The sequence below is a fragment of the Lemur catta genome, chromosome 9 (assembly GCF_020740605.2).
Source record: "Lemur catta isolate mLemCat1 chromosome 9, mLemCat1.pri, whole genome shotgun sequence".
Taxonomy (NCBI): domain Eukaryota; kingdom Metazoa; phylum Chordata; class Mammalia; order Primates; family Lemuridae; genus Lemur; species Lemur catta.
In genome coordinates this window covers 48,123,768-48,142,054 of record NC_059136.1, presented here as the reverse complement: position 1 = coordinate 48,142,054, position 18,287 = coordinate 48,123,768, and the positions used below count along the sequence as shown (strand labels likewise).

Below are 18,287 nucleotides of genomic sequence, written 5' to 3'. Positions count from 1 at the left end.
GAACAAGTCATTCTATAAAAAAGACACCTGCACCCGAATGTTTATAGCAGCACAATTCACAATTGCAAAGATGTGGAAACACCCCAAATGCCCATCAGTTCATGAATGGATTAGCAAAATGTGGTATATGTATACCATGGAATATTACTCAGCTATAATAAATAACGGCATAGCATTTTAGTCACTAAATATTAGATCTACTCAAAATTACTAGATGCTTTGTGAAAGACACTGTGAAGAGAATGAAAAGAAAACTGTATACTGGAAGAAAATATTGGTATGGGACAAACCCACAAGTGGCTTGCATCTAAAGTATATAAAGAACTCTTAAAACTCAACTTCAAAAAAAGGAAGAAGAAAATCTACAATCAATCCAATTACAAAATGGGCAAAACACATTTCAGTGAAAAGGATTTCAGATGGCACAAGAAAATATGTTCAATGTCATTAACTATTAGGGAAATGCAAATTAAAACCACAATGAACTAATACTACATACATATCAGATTAGCTAAAATTAAAAAATACATATATGATAACACTAGATGCTGGCAAGATTATGGAGAAAACTGTATCACTCATACATTCCTGTTGGGAATGTAAAATGGTACAGCCACTCTGGAAAGGACTTTGACAGTTTTTTGCAAAACTAAATGTGCATTTACCATACAACCCAGTAATTGTATTCTTGGGCATTTATCCTAGGGAACAGAAAACTTATGTTCACATAAAAACTTGTACACAAATGTTCATAGCAGCTTTATTCATGATAGCTAAGAACTAGGAACAACTCAACAGACGAATGGTTACCATGAGATATTAATCAGCAATAAAAAGGAATGATTTGTACATATAAACTGAATGGTTTCCAAAGGAATTGAGCCACGTGAAAAAAAAACAATATCAAAAGATATATATTGTTTGATTCTTTTATATAAAACTCTTGAAGTGATAAAATTATAAAATTGGGAAACAGATTAGTGGTTGCCAGGGAGTGAATGCATGAGAAGATGGAGGGAGGTGACTATGGGTATAAATGAGTAGTAAGAGGGATTTTTGTGATGGAACCATTCTGTATCTTGTAGTGGTGGCCATAGAAATCTATGAAAGACTAAATAAGTGTGCACACACGTGTGTGTATATAAAACTGATGAAATAATGAATAAGGTTGACAGACTGCATCAATGTAAGTTTTCTGACTGCAATATCCTACTATAGCTATGCAAGATATTATCATTGGGGGAAACTTGGAGAAGAATATACAGGATACCTTTGTATTATTTCCTAAAACTGCATATGAATATAGAATTATCTAAAAATTAAAAGTTAACCATCATTAGAAGAGAGGAGAATAGTATGAGACCATAGGAAAACAATCATTCTTTTTCTATGCACAGTATGTGGCACATTTACTAATAGAGTTAACTATGATTATTTAGGTTAATGGAACAAAATATTATTTTGAATTACCAGGATATAGTTCTACCCTAATGCATATGTTGATTAAGTATCAAGACAAAGAAGCTATTAAAATTTCCATTTAGCTACTATTAAATTATACCCAAAAAGGTAGGGTTTAGCATTTGTACAAATTATTTTTTAATATTTTACATATTAAAGTAATGACTGAATTGCTGAATTACAGACACATAACTAATATTTATTCATTTATTTACTTACTAACTCATTAATAGTACATGCTAGGGATTGTGCTAGGTGCTGAGAATACAGAAAAATGAACAGACACAAATAGAATTGAATAGACTTCAAATTTTTTGGATAGTGGTAGTCTTGATAAACAGATTCTATTATGCATATCCCTACTAGATAAGTAGGTATGTAGGTAACTAAGTAGGTAGGTATATATGTAGATAAATAGATTCATTCATTAATATGTCAATTATTCTGTAAACACATCCAGCAAACCTCTGGCAGCTCATCTATCTAATACACACACACACACACACACTCACACATCAAACAACCAGAGAATCTATATACACTATTGTAATGTTCTGACTCTTAAAGTTGTATGGAAATCAAGAGGGGAAAAAAAAAATTAAGAAACTGAAAAAGAAAATACCAGTGTTAAGCCTGAAACTGTATCAAAGCAGAAACAACAAAAAAGTGATCGCACGTGTGTTTGTGTTTGTATGTGTGTGTATTTGTATTTACATTTTTGAAAGAATTAATTTTTCAAGTTGCTTTCTTAAAGGGGAAATTTTTTAAAGTATTAATTTTCAAGGATTTCTTTTTTTTTCAAAAGGGTTGTAAAAATAGACTTCAAATGTCATTTTACCAATCACTTAAATGAAGCAAAATCTACTTAGTTCTAACTCCCATCTAGTAGCATGCTCTGATAGTAATCAGCAGTCTTACAGATTTTGCTTCCTTTTACTGATAAAGTGACATTCCTGACCAGTGGTCAGGGACTTTACATGTATAATTCCCTTACTTCCATAACAACCTTAAGAGTCAAATGCCATTATTATCCTTATTTTAGAGGTAAAGAAACCAAAGTTTAGCGAAGTAACCTGTCCTAACTTTTACAACTACTGAGTGTAGATAGAACCAAGGTTTGAGCTCCAGTCTGTCTGATTTCAGAAACTAAATCCTTAAATATTATACTAAACTGTCCTCTTCTACCTTTAACTGTCCAAGACTCAATTTTCCCCTTCTTAGTTAAATAAAATAATAAATTCCATTAAGAAATTATTAAAAGGTAGAGATTATATCCATAAATAAAAAAATAAGACTGACATAAATCTAAATCCACCTTTAAAAACATTCATTGTACCTTCATGAGAGTAATTTTTGAGACATTTGGGTTTTGTTAATAGAATATCAATAGAGCCCATATTGGAGAATATGAAGGGAAGTGGGGTAGGGACTTGGTTTTAATTTCCATTAAATTAAGCTATCAGTGTTTCTTAGAGCGCTAAGCACAGCATCACCCATCACAGGGTCTTCTGGGCGATTATAGTTTTCCACTACAGACAGAGATCTTTTGTAAAATGTTTACTATGATAAACTCAGCCATTAAGTTTTTTTTATTTGCTCTGGAATGGTTTCCACCCGAAGTAAAACTGAGTTATAGGTTGGTTTTATAATATATAAGTGGAGAGTGATGATTTACTTGCACAGTTTACATTTAGGATGTTTTTATTCGAAAGAAGTGATATAAATGTGAAAAGTGCTATAGCTTTCAAATTGAATAATGGGAATAATATAAAAGATTATGAAAAAAACAGTTTTTTTGAGGTTTTCCATGTGCTGGATTCTATTTACAAGCAGCTTTAAGCTTAAGATGAACATTCTCAAAAATAAAAATGTATGTGTAACAGTATCAGAAAAACATAACGAAATGAAAGCAGTCAGTATCATCACGTTTTAGCTGAGTGTGTTTTTGCTTTATTGTCAGGTTTATCAGGCTTAAAGATTCAAAGTGGGACCACCCAGCTAAGATAAGAAGGCTTTGATATGACAGCTAATATGTGATATGTGGGAAATATGTGTTTGCTTCTGGGCCTAGTTGATGTCAAGGAAAAGAGGTGGTAAATCCTTATTGTTCCTTTTTGTCTCAATTAATAAACAAATTTGGTGTATAATTTTAAATCACAAGAAAGAATGAGGGAGTTTAATGGAAGTTTAATTTCATAAAATTTCAAAGAAATTTTTTTCCCCTTGAATTATTCAAGTTCATAAAGCAATTAGTTAAATACACATAAGAACAATTACTTGGTGGGAATGCTATTGTCTTATTTTCTTTACTTATTCAAAGTTTTGTCTCAGTACTGGTTATACTTTGTGTGGGTAGACACAATTATAATAATTTTAGCATCAATAATTCTTTTTTGTATTAAATAGAAACTATAGCCATTGAAGACAATAAATAACCATTTAAGGACCTATGCTATGTCTTCTTGGGAATTAGGAGTTAGACAATCTCATATAATTAACATGATTAAAAAAGCCATTATATAATGTTATAATAACTTGAAGTATTGATCACACTTTTAAAAAATTAATAATTTTATTTGATGTTTATTTTTCACTTTTTTTAAGCATACATTTCTCATAATACATAGTCATTATTTATATTTTCTTTTTGTTGTTATATAAAATTTTAAGTGGAAATTTGATCCTTTATATCCTCTCCTATTCTGGAATAATATAGAGGATGTTTTAATAGAATGAGGGCTTTTGGGGCAATTAAGTATTTTAATTTATTAACTATTTTAAACATATAAAAATAAAAATGTATATAACAGAAAAGAGTATACTGACCACGACTGCATTAACATGGATTATCTCTATTCATTTTCTAAATTTCTTTAGTTCAAATTGTTTCAAGTGATATAATGAACATCTGTATTTTTGTTCTATTAGGTTTTCAGTCTGCCATTTATGCTTTCTTTTCTCTAACATAAACATGCAAAGTAAGCAAAAATTCCAAGAAAGATAAAGAGTCTTAACAAATTTGTTATCTAACCTATAATGATTTCATAAAAGGAACATTCTGAAAAGTGAACAATAGGCTTATATGCTATAACATCCAAATATAATTTGGATTTGATTAATAAAATCCTATAAAATTGACAATAAAAGATGAATTCCCTTCCTTGATTTCTTCACTTCAAAAGGACTGGCCATTTAAATTTTGTTTAGTCTAGAATGGGAATTATAAAGTAGCTAACCTGTTACACAACTGTGTAGATTGTGCTTTTTACATCAGCTGATTATCCAGTAGAAATGATAGTAGTCATAGAGAAAGAGTATATAAATGAAAATGCATATGAATGGTTAATATTGCTAATATGTAATACTCAATGAGAACTTTCAACATTTAAAAAACTGTGCTATGAAGTGAATCTCATTTGACTCACAGGAAGTCTGGGTACTATTATTACCTATATTTTTCCAATAAGAAAATTGAGGCTTAAAAAGGCTAAGAAATTTTCCCAACATCATACAGTTACTTAGGGGCAGTTAAGGTACAAATGCATGTGTGAGACCATATCCAGGGGACATTTCTTAAATAAAAGTGATAGAGCCTTTGTAATAAAATGTGCTCAAAGTGTTGATATGATTATTAAATGGAAGCTTCTAAAACACATTGACTATAAAATGACTGTGTCATTTTAAAATCAGACAAGCAACTATCTGCCTACCTATTATTTTAATTGGAGTAGTCCAAAAAACTACACATTTATGACACCTTAAATATATTAATTTCTTAAAAATATTTTCACAGGTATCAGCATTACAGTTTTATCTATAGTGTTGCATTAGTATATAATGTGTCAAATTGAATAAAGTCTATGTATCTAAAAAAGAGAAACAGTTATTCAACATGAAAGCAATTAATTTAAAATAGAGACCAGTAAAATAATGATAATAATAATGATTACTTTCTCTATTGAGAGTATATAGTGTGCAAAGCACTTGACTAAAGGCTAAGTTTATACTCTTAAGCTAAAACACAGAATGCTTACAAAGTAATATTTTCATCCCCATTTTTAAATGGGTAATATGAGCGTCAGATATGTTAAGTGTATGTTCTAAGCAGAGCTGGGATTTGAACTCAAACAGCGGGGCTCTTAACCACTACAGTGTGTTGTCTCAGCACAAGCCTGTCCCATTACCAGAAATAACACAAAACCATAGCCTACTAGTGGGACTTTGCTGCTTTGCTGTTTATTGATGAAAGAATTGACCAAAAGAAGAAATTTATATATATATATGTGTGTGTGTGTATATACCTAGTTTGAAATGGAAAAGCAAGAAATATTGAACCATTTGTATCCCTTTTTTACATACAAAAAATTTCTTGCTACCTATATTTTTACTATAAAGGGAAGCAAAAAAGAAAGACTCCATGCTATTTTTGTAGTTATTATTAAAAATAATAGAAATAAAATTTATCCATTTATATCTACGTTTAGACATATATACGCCATATATGTGTCAAATGATATTTTTAAAGTAATTGCAATACTAAAAACACTCCCACTCCAACTGTTTTTTCATTCTCTCTCTCTTCTTCTCAATCCCTCTTTTGTTTGATTTCCTCTCCTTTAATTCTCTGAAAGAGTAGAAGCAGTAAGATAGGAACATCCTCTTTTTAACACTAACAAATCTATTAACACACTGATGTTTGTACCCATATTCTCTGCTTCCTCATCTGCTAGCAATGGAGAAGGTATTCTTGGTAAACCCGATTCTATTAGTAGCTCTTGTGTTACTGGGATTAAACACTCTCTACTTCTCAAGGACTTATTCCTAAACATTTCTTCTCTCTTCTGAATCATTAGCACATTGGATCACTCTCAATAGCATGTACAGTAGTGGGCTGAATCATTCTTAATAGCATGCAAATGTAGCTTATATCTTCCATCTTAAATACACAAAATCTCTTTATGTCCCCATCCTCTTCCAACTTCTTTTCCCATTTCCCTGCTTTCTTTAATAGGAAACCTATTAAACTTCTCTCCTGAAAGGTCTCTATACAATTGTCTCCAGTTTTATCATCAGCCTTTCATCTATTTCCCTAAATTTCTCTTTTTAAATCTTGGCTGCCAAATTCAGTGGTAACTTTTATGCTATCTTTCAGAAACTCTTCAGCAACATTTGTCACAGCTGACTATGCCTTCCTTCTTCAAGCACTTTCTTTTCTTAGCTTCCAATTCATCAGCCTGTTCTGGTTTTCTTTCTGACTTATTCGATGTTTTTTTTTCGTACTGTTTGCTTTCGTACCTTGTTAACTTGATGACTGAGGTTTAGTGTGCCTCAGGAATTAGTCCTAAATGCTCTTCTCACTTCTTTCCATAATTTCTCACTGGGTAACTTCATCCAATCCCATGATTTTAAACACTGTTTTTAGCTTGATGCCTCCCAAATTTATATACCCAGCCTCAACTTCTCTCCTGACATGGAGACAATTCTATTGGAGTGCATACTAAACTTCCCTACTTAGATATTTAATAGGTTCTACAATTTAACATGTCAAAAATATTTGCAAGATTATAAAACCTTTTAATTTTCAGATTTAGAAAATAAAAATGTAAAAAAAAATTAAAATTTCACCTATGTAAATTTTTCCTATGTGATTGTCATTGTAAATTTACTTCTAATTTATTGTAATAACCAGATGAAAATAATTTTATTAGAAATAAATCCACAGTAGAAGGTAAAATTATTGACATAAGAAATAGAGTGAATATTTGCAAAAACATAAAATCCTCTAATTTTTACTTTATGTTTTATTCCAGTGATTTTACCTTGTATGATAGCATTTATTTATAACAAAATGAGTTTTTCTATCTGGTAGTTATAATAAATTAGAAATAAATTTGCTACGAAAAAGTTTTACTTTCAAAATGGAATTGTTTTTATTCGACTAAAAACAAATAACTGGTATCCACAGCAGTTTTTTTCTTTATAATTCTAATTACCCAGAATGTGAAAAAAAAAAAAAAACATGCAAAAATAATACGATTTTATAGCTAATTACTATTTACAGGAGAAATAACTTTTTAACATATGTTGTTTTGTGCTAATTATATATAAGGACATCTCTTTGCATTCTTTATAAAAGAATTTATGGTCTTTTTGGGAAAGTGTACTTATTACTTAGAAATTTTTGTTTATAATACCATCAATTTTCATCAGTGATCTAATACACTGAAAAAAGTTTTTGCACTCATTGTTAAGTAACATGTGACCTTATCAAATCCAGTTTTGCTATACCCTAGGATGAAATAAATTGTCCATCAATGTAAGAATTTGAAAAGAACATTCCACAGTAATTAAAAATAGTTAATCAAATAAGTATTTGTAAAATGAATGTATGAATGAATGAATGAACAAAACTACAATTAGTCATTTCAGTGTATGTTGAATGTTCATTTATAATATGGTATTTTTTTTAAATCTGGAGACATTTATGCCAAGTATGCAATTACCAACATTTATACTACATTTTAATTTGCTTTAATCTACTCTTGATAACCTGAGAATGCTTTCAGTACAAAACAGAACTACTATAAAATATGACTAAAGTCTCACCACTGTTATAATTTATATGTGCTATAAATATACTTTCAACTTATTTTGTTTGTTTCCATCTAATTGAGAGTGTAATTTCATTGGAAATATGAACGTAATACAGATTTCATAATCCTAACTAGTGTATGGATAGTTTTCAATTAAAATATGATTACTTAAAATCAGAGATAATCTGAATTATCATTGCGGTGACTTGGGCAAACCAACATTCTAGTTTTCTTATAGCATTGCTTAATATAACAAAGAATATATATAATAAAATCACTCATGAGTTCTCATATGTCCTTTCTGTTCAGAAAGTTGACTGTTTTAGTATAAAGTTGTTTATCTCAAAATCTTTCAAAAAAGAAAAACCTTGAGTTTCATACAGTTGAAAAAGTAATGCTATCAGAAATAGGAAATGTAGACTCAGACTTAGTCTACTGTATTAAGAAAGGGATATTGATCAGGTTATATTGGTTCCCTGAATTTTAGCTGTCACATTTGTAAAGCTGGCATAGGAACATTTTATTTGACTTATTTAGAAACAGATAAAATATTAAGGTTCTATTCTAACAATTATATGTATTATTCTATGAAAATATCAATTCTGAAATGAATAAAGAACAGTAGATTTTAATATTCACTGTGTAGTTTGTCTAAGGAATAGTTTTACATATTTTTCAATGTGTCTAGAGACTTCAGCAACGTCATAGTTCAAATTTGGTATTCATAAGATCTTATATTCCTGTCTTCCAGTTTTATTGCTTTATATTTTTGTATTGACTAAAAAAATGACACTGTATTCTCTACTTCACTATCTATAAGGAAATCAAGTTGGGTAATGGGAATATTTAACCTGGAAGAAAACTCCCATCCAGAGTCAAATCAATCAGAAAATATTTGAAATGCAGATGGTAACCTAGAGGTGGATTTTGCCGTGGAGAATTTTACCCTTGATTGAGCCCTTGCTTTCTACGTGATCTATCAATTTTATAAAGAATGTTCAACATCATTATTAGGCCTACACTCTGCCAACTTCTCAAAGAAATGTGGCTATCTTTAGAATTTCATTACATTACTAAGGATACATCTAATGATATGGCAAGTCAGGTTAAAGTTGATGGCAGCATGACAGAGACATTCCCATCAACCCAGGAGAGAAACAAGGCTGTTTAATGCATGGTATGGAAAAGAAACCTCAAAGCCAGTGTTGTAATATACTACTAAGTATATAGAATTCTCTTTTAAAAATATATATGCATTTTTACCAAATAATTGTTAAGGGAGATATTAATCCTGATGTTGGAAATGTATTTTAACAAGAGACAATAACTCCCTTGATTCATACGATCCAATATGCAGATAAAAGTGGGGAGACGATGATATGACTTTTGTGGAATCAAAAGGCATGTTAAGCTGAAGACTGTGAAAGAGATCTACATGGAAAACAGATTTTATGTCCAGAGATAATAGAAAATTATATAAGATTTGAATTTGAAATATAATTCTAGTATTTGGGAATGGTCAGAATTAATGAGCAAAAGAGAAAAATCACATAAAATGGTTTCACATTACTTCTGACTATATATAGCATTAGTGTGTTTTTGGTTTTATACCATTAGATTTGCCCACTCAATCAAATTCATTTAACATTTACTATGTACAGTGCCAAGCTGTGGGGATAACAAATGTCAATATGATAATATTCTTTACCCTTCAAAGGAACACAGTCTAAACAGGACAGCAGATGTGTACACAGCTTTAAAATATAATATATCAGGGTGTCCCAAAAGTTGCCATACTTAGGGAAAATGGGAAATTATAACTAAATGTACCTTTATTTATAAAATATTCATTTCAAAATTTTTCCTTTGTATGGAGGCTTTTGGGATACTCTGTATATTAAAATCTGGTGAGTTAGGAGTACAAAAGTTTTACTGGAAAAAATTTTTAAAAAAAGAAGAAAAAAAATCTGGTGACTTTGTTATTCAAACCGAAAAATTCTTAAGCATAAAAAAAGAAGCTAAAAATAACTAAAATTATGTAATTTAAAATATGTATTGAGTAACAAAATTTATGTTATATTGATAAACTTCTCAAAATAGTTATCTATACAAAAACCATCTTAAAAATAAAATAATTCCTAAAAAATTAAAATGGCATATCTATATACAAAGAAATATCTTTATATGAATAATGTGAATATTAAAATAACCTATTCAAAGTAATCATTTTTGGTATACATGCCCATTTTTTAATTGTTTTCTTGGCCATATTTAAAGCCTCTTTTCACTATTTTTCCTAAAGTATATATTTTTTCAGTATATTCTTATTTTTATTGGTATTGTTAAAGGTATTTTTTATAAATTTTAAATTGTTGGTAAGTTCAATTGATAGATATCACTTTGATTTCATGAAATGGATATAAAAAATAAAACATGTATTGGAATTTAAATATTTGAGGCAATTGATGTTATTAATTCTCTATGTGAGGCAATTTATATTATTAATATAAAATTAGATTCATTTAACTATTTATGAAGTTCATCTGCTAAAGAGGATGGCATGTTAACACTTTTCATACAGGCAGAAGAGAATTTAGAATGTAAAGTGATGAAATTAGTTTAGTAGAGTTTTCATTTGACCTAAGTTAAAGCCATGCTTTTTAAACACTTTTGTGTCTTCTGGTTTTCACATCATCAATGATGACACTTTGGTCCCATGTATGCTAACATGCACTATATACAAGTTGTAAGTTCATTACTAATTTTCTTTTATTTGTAATGAAGATGTTATTTTTTAAAATAATTGTTCTAGAGGCATTATGAGCAATTTGTACATATTCCTTAATATAAGTACTAAAGGTCTAAAAACCATGTAGTTAATCCAAACATCTATTCCAATGACTTATCATCTTAAAATTTGTAGGCAATTTGTTCATAAAACAAAAATATCAAGTAACAATAAATAACAATATTCATATAGTGTTAGGTTTAGAATCCCAACAGATCATTATTTAATACCATACACAGTAAATTCTAAATCAAAACATCCCATCTTTCACAGCATGTTAACAAGTTATTAGGAAAAAATAGCGTATTACTACCAAAGATTTAATGATGCCAGTGATAAACTGAATACTAGGGAACACTTATATTTAGGAAATAATTCCACAAAAAAGAACATGACAAGTGACATCAGCAAGATGGCAAAGTAGGAAGCCCTGGACACTCCACCCCCAAAACACACAAATTCAGCAACAATTCATGTTGTTATGAGAAATCCAGAAACTCACTAAAATGCTCCTGCATCCCGAGTAAATATGAAACCATATGGATCAAGCTGGTAGGGTGATTCAAAACCAACCCTCTCACCAGAATCTCTACCACTGGCACAGTACCATATAATCAGAAAGAAACTCTCCCTACCCCAGACCCCAGCTTCTCCCAGGGGAGAAAAGGGGTTAGTTTGCATATCCAGCACCTCAACTTTTCTAAAAGGACTCCATAGAGGTCTGCCTACTGTCTTGTCAATCTTGGAGCTCTGATGGGACCAGCACAGTCTAACTGACTGGGAGAAAACAGGGATAAAAGCTTGAGCTGATTGATGTCATAGGTCCTGCTTGCTGCTTAGCCTAAACTAAATGGTCAAAAAAATCCCAGCTCTCAATATCCCTCTCCCTCTTAGGAGGAAAAGAGTTGACATAAGCATTCAATGCCTCAACTTCTCTGAGACTTCCCAAAGAACTGGCAACTGTCTTTCCAGTCATAGAGCTCTAACAGGTCTGCCATATCTAAGGGAGCATGGCAATATTGCCATAGTTTTCTTCTGCTGGCTCAGAACAAAGCAATTATACAGGAACCACAACTGACTGCTTCTTTTTGATGAGGGAAAAAGTTGACATAGACCTCCAAATCTCTGGCCAGGTTGGTTGTTGGGGGTCTTCTCTTGTACAAGGAGAGTCTGAAAAAAGGTATGTGATTTGTATAATGCATGTACAACAGGACAGAAAATCAAGGAAAATGAAAACTCAGGCAAAAATACTCTAAACTGAGAAGTAAAATAAATCTTAAGAAAGTAACCTTAATGAAATGAAGTTATATGGGTTACCTGACAGAGAATTCAAAATAACTATCATAACGATGCTCACTGAGGTCAAGAGAATGATGTATGAACAAAACAAGAATTTCAACAAAGAGATAAATAATATTATAAACTTCCAAACAGAAATCATGGAGCTGAAGAATATAATAACTGAACTGAAAAATACATTTAAAGAACATTTCATCCAACTGCTACAGAGTATACATACTTCCTATCTGAATATGGAACATTATTCAGAATAGACCATATGTTAGGCCACAAAACAAGTCTCAAAAAATTTAAAATATCTGAAATCATATCAAATATTTTTTCTGGCCACAATGGAATAAAAGTAGAAATCAAAAACATGAAAAACTTTGGAAACTATACAAATACATGGAAATTAAATGACATGCTCCCGAAAGACCAATGAGTCAATGAAGAAATTAAAAGGGAAATTTAAAAATTTCTTGAGACAAATGAAAATGGAAACACAACATACCAAAACTAAGAGGAAAGTTATAGCAATAAACACATACATCAAAAAAGTAGAAAGATTTTTAATAAACAATCTAATGATGCACTTCAAAGAACTAGAGCAGCAAGAACAAACCAAAGCCAAAAGTAATAGAAGGAAAGAAATAATAAAGATCAGAACAGAAAAAAAATGAAATTGATACTAAGAAAAGATACTAAGATCAACAAAATAAAAAGTTGATTTATTGAAAAGATGAAATAAATTGACATATGTTTAGCTAGACTAAAATAAGAGCATGAAGACTCAAATAAAATCATAGCCAAAAACGTAGATCTTACAAGTGATAACCGAGAAATATAAGTCATTAACTATTAGAGACTATTATGAACTACATGCAAATTGCAAAACCTAGAAGACATGGATAAATTTCTGAACACATATAACCTACAAAAATTGAACCATGAATAAATATAAAACTTGAATAGACCAATAATAAATAATGAGATAGAAGCAGTAATAAAAAGTTTCTCATCAGAGAAAAGCCCAGGGCCTGATGGATTCACTGCTAAATTCTACTAAACATTTAAAGAAGAATTCTACTCAAATTATTTTAAAAAAAATTGAATAGAAGGGAATATTTCCAAACTCCATTTTATGAGGCCAGCTTTACTCTGATACCAAAACCAGAAAAGGACACAGCAAAACAAAACAAAACAAAACAAAAACTATAGCCCAATATACCTAATGAACATAGATGCAAAGATCCTCAACAAAATGCTAGCAAATCTGCACAACAAAGTGACTATAATCAACAATAAGTTAGGGTATACTTTAAAGTAAGTTAAGAGAGTGAAATTGGAATGTTTCTAACACAAAGAAATGATAAATGCCTGAGGTGATGGATACTCCAATTACCCTGATTTGATTAATTCACATTATATACTCATATCAAAGTATCACATGTACCCTATGAATATATACAACTATTATGTGCCCATAATAATTAAAAATAAAAATTAAAAAAAATGCTAGCAAACAAAATTCAATAACATATTGAAAAGATCATTCAGCATGATCAAGTGGGGTTCATTCCAGGGATGCATGGGTGGTTCAACATGCGCAAATCAATATACATAATACATCACCTTAACAGAATCAAGGACAAAAATCATATGATTATATCAATAGATACTGAAAAAAAACATTTAATAAAATTCAACAGCCCTTCATGATAAAAACTCTCAACAAACTGGGAATAGGAAAAACATATCTCAAAACAGTAAAGGCCATATATGAGAAACCCACAGTTAACATCATACTAAACGGGGAAAAATTGAAAGCCTTTCCTCTAAGATCTGGAACAAGACAAGAATGCCCACTTTCATCACTTTTATTTAGTATACTGTAAGTCTTAACCAGACCAATTAGACAAGAGAAAGAAATAAATGGCATCCAAATTGGAAAGAAAGAAGTTAAATTATCCTTGTTTGTAGATGATATGACCTTATATTTAGAAAGTCCTTAAGACTCCACCAAAAAACTATTAGAACTTATAAACAAATTTGGTACAGTTATGGGGTACAAAATCACCATCAAAATCAGTAGTACTTTTATATACCAATAGTGAACCATTGGAGAAAAAAAATAAGAAAGCAACCCCATTTATAACAGCTACAAAACACATAAAAGATCTAGGAATGAATTTAAATAAGGAAGTAAATATCTCTACGATGAAAATTATAAAATACTGATAAAAAATCAAAGTGGACACCAAAAAATTGAAAGATATTTTGTTTATGAATTAGAAAATTAATATTTTCAAATGCTTATACTACCCAAAGTGATCTACAGATTCAAAGCAATCCCTTCCAAAATATCAATGGCATTCCGCACAGAAATAGAACAAATAATCCTAAAATTTATATGGAACCACAAAAGACCCCAAACAGCGAAAGCAATCTTGAATAAAAAGAACAAAGCTGGAGGTATCACACTATCTGACTTTAAAATACACTAATAAGATATACTTACCAAAATAGCATGGTAACTGGCATAAAAACAGAACACAAAGAACAATGGAACAGAATAGAGAATCCCGAAATAAATCCATACATTTACAGTCAACTCATTTTCAACAAAGGTGCCAAGTGCATGTACTGGGAAAGGATAGTTTTTTAAATAAACGAACGGTACTGGGAAAACTGGATATCCATATGCAGAAGAATAAAACTAGATCCCTATTTCTCCCCATATACAAATATCAGATCAAAATGGATTAATGACTTAAAAATATAAATCCTGAAACTATGAAACTACTAGCAAAAAAAAAATCGGGGAAATTACTCAGGATATTGTTCTGGGCAAAGATTTTTTTGAGTAAGACCTCAAAGATTCAGGCAACATAAGCAAAAATAGATAAGTGGGATTATATCAAACTGAACAGTTTCTGCACAGCAAAGGAAACAACTAAAAATGGGGCAAGTCTACGGCCATACCACCCTGAATGTGCCCAATCTTGTCTAAAAATTGGGCAAAAGATCTGAGTAAACATTTCTCAAAAGAAGACATACAAATAGCCAACAGTTATATGAAAAAAATGATCAAAATCACTAATCATCAGGGTAATGCAAATCTAAACCACAATGAGATATCATCTCATCCCAGTTTAAATGACTATTATCAGAAAGACAGAAAATAACAGATGTTGGTGAGGATGCAGAAAGAGGGAAATGCTCATACACTGTTGGTGTGAATGTAAATTAGTACAGCAACTGTGGAATACAATATGGAATTTCCTTGAAACACTAAAAATAGAATTATCATATGATCCAGTATTCCCACTGCTGGTTATATATCCAAAAGAAAGGAAATAAGTATATCAAAGAGTTATCTTTACTTCCATGTTTACTGCAGCACTGTTTAAAATAGCCATGACACGGAATCAACCTAATTGTCCATCAATGGATGAATGAATAAAGAAATAAAGGATAAAGAAATAAAGAATAAAGAAATAAAGAAATACAATGGAATAATATTCAGCCATCAAAGAGAATGAAATCCTGTTGTCTGCATCAATATGGATGGAACTAGAGGACGTTATGTTAAGTAAAATAAGCCAGGCACAGAAAGACAAATACTGCCTATTTTCACTCATATGTGAGAGCTACAAAAATTGATCTCATGGAGGTAGTGACTACAGACAGGGAATGGTAGCAGGGAGGGAGTGATAAAAAAGGGTTTGGATTGCAGGTACAAAAATACAGTTAGATAGAAGGAGTAAATTCTAATATTCAATAGCACGGTAGAGTGACTATAATTAACAAGAATTTATTGTGTATTTCAAAATAGCTAGAAGAGAATATTTGGAATGTTTCCAACACAAAGAAATGATAAATGTTTGAGGTGATAGATATTCCAATTATTGTTATTTGTTCATTGAACATTCTATGCATGTATTAAAATATCCATGTATGCCATAAATATTTACAATTATAATGTATCAATTAAAAAAAGAAAATTAGAAAATACCTGAGGACAAACAAAATGAAAACACGATTGCCAAAAATTTATGAGATGTAGGAAAAGCAGTACTATGAGAAATGTTGGTAGTAATAAATACTTACATGAAAAAGAAAGATATCAAATAATCTAACTTTACACCTCAAGGAATTAGAAAAAGAAGAACAAAATAAGCTCAAAGTTAGCAGTAGGAAGGAAGGAAATAACCAAGCTTAGAGCAGAAATAAACAAAATAGAAAATATAAAAATAATTTTAAAAAATAAATGAAACAATAGCTGTTTTTAAAAAATCAACAAAATTAAAAACTCAGCTAGTCTAAGAAAAAAAGGGAATACTAAAAATCAGAAAATGAAAGGGATAATGAAAGATATTACAATAATGTCACAGAAATAAAAAAGAACATAGGAGAATACACTGAACAATTGTCTGGTAACAAACTGCATAACCCAGAAACAATAGATAAATTTCTGGAAATATACAACCTACCAAGACTAAATTATGAGAAATAGAAAGCCTGAACAGATTTATAACTAGTATGGAGATTGAAACAGTATTTTAAAATCTCTCAACTAAGAAAAGCCCATGACTAGATGACTTTACTGGTGAATTCTACAAAACATTTAAAGAAGACTTAATGCCAATTCCTCTCAAACTCTTCCAAAAAATTCAAAAAACAAAAAGAGGAACATTTCCAAACTCATTTATAAAGGCAGCATTCCCTGATATTAATGCCAGACAAAGACACTGTTAGAAAAGAATACTATAGGTCAATATCCCTGATGAATATATATGCAAAAATCTTTAACAAAATACTAGCAAACCTAATCCAACAGCACATTAAAATGATCACACACAATGACCAAGTGGGATTTATTCCTGGGATGCAAAAATAGTTCAACATACAAATCAATTATTGTGATATACCACATGAATAGAATGAAGGATTAAAATGACATGATCATTTTAATAGATGCAGAAAAATCATTTGACAAAATTCAACACCCTTTCATGATTAAAAAAAAAAAACTCAACAAACTAGGAATAGAAGGAAAATACTTTTACATAATAAAGTCCATATATCAAAATCTCGTAGCTAACATCATACTCTCCAGCAAAAAACAGACCTTTTCCTCCTAGATCAGGAATAAGGCAAAGATGCCCACTTTCCATTCAGCATAGTCCTTACTAAGGCAACTAAGGCAAGAAAAAGAAGGAAGACGCATTCAAACTGGGAAGGAAGAAGTAAAACTGTCCCTGTTTGAGATTTTACCAAAACAAGGGAAAAAACAAACAAACAAACAAAAAACCCCAAAACCTGTTAGAAAATTCAGTAAAATTACAAGATATAAAATCAGCATTCAAAATCAGTTGTGTTTCTATATGCTAACATTGAACTATATGAAAAGGATACTAGGAAAACAATCCCTCTATCATAGCATAAAAGAATAAAATACTTAGGAATAACCTAGCTAAGGAGATAAAAGACATACACTGAAAACTACAAAACAGCGATGAAAGAAATTGAAGATACCAAAAAATAGAAAAACAACCTCCATTCATAGATTGTAAAAATGTCTGTACTATCCAAAATGATCTACAGATTTTATGTAATCCCTATCAAAACACCAATGGCATTTTTTTTTTACAGAAATATAAAAAAAATTCTACAATTTATGTGATACCACAAATAACGTGAATAGCCAAATCAATGTTGCAAAAGAAAAAAAAAAGCTGCAGGCATCAGACTTCCTTATTTCAAATACATATAACAACGATACTCTAATCACAACTGTATGGTACTGGCATAAAGACAGGACATTTAGAACAATGGAACAGAATAGAAAGAGTAGAAATAAATCCAAGCAGACAGTCAACTGATTTTCCAAAAGGATGCCAGAAAGACACAATGAGGAAAGGATATTCTCTTTAGCAAACAGCATTTAGAAAATTGGACCCTTATCTTACACCATACGCAAAAATCAACTCAGAATGGATTAAAAACTTAAATATAAGACCTGAAATTGTAAAATTCCTAGAAGAAAACAGGGAAAAAGTTCATGACATTGGTTTTGGCAATGATTTCACGAATCTGATGCCAAAACCACAGGCAACAACAACAAAAAATAAACACGTGGGAATACACCCAACTTCAAAGCT

The 18,287-nt window shown here is 30.5% G+C and overlaps 1 protein-coding gene across 3 annotated transcripts in view; it reads right to left on the bottom strand.

The window, feature by feature from the left end:
- Positions 1 to 18,287, bottom strand: part of CSMD3 (CUB and Sushi multiple domains 3) — a 1,082,068-nt gene that overhangs the window by 252,064 nt on the left and 811,717 nt on the right. The window lies entirely within an intron of this gene.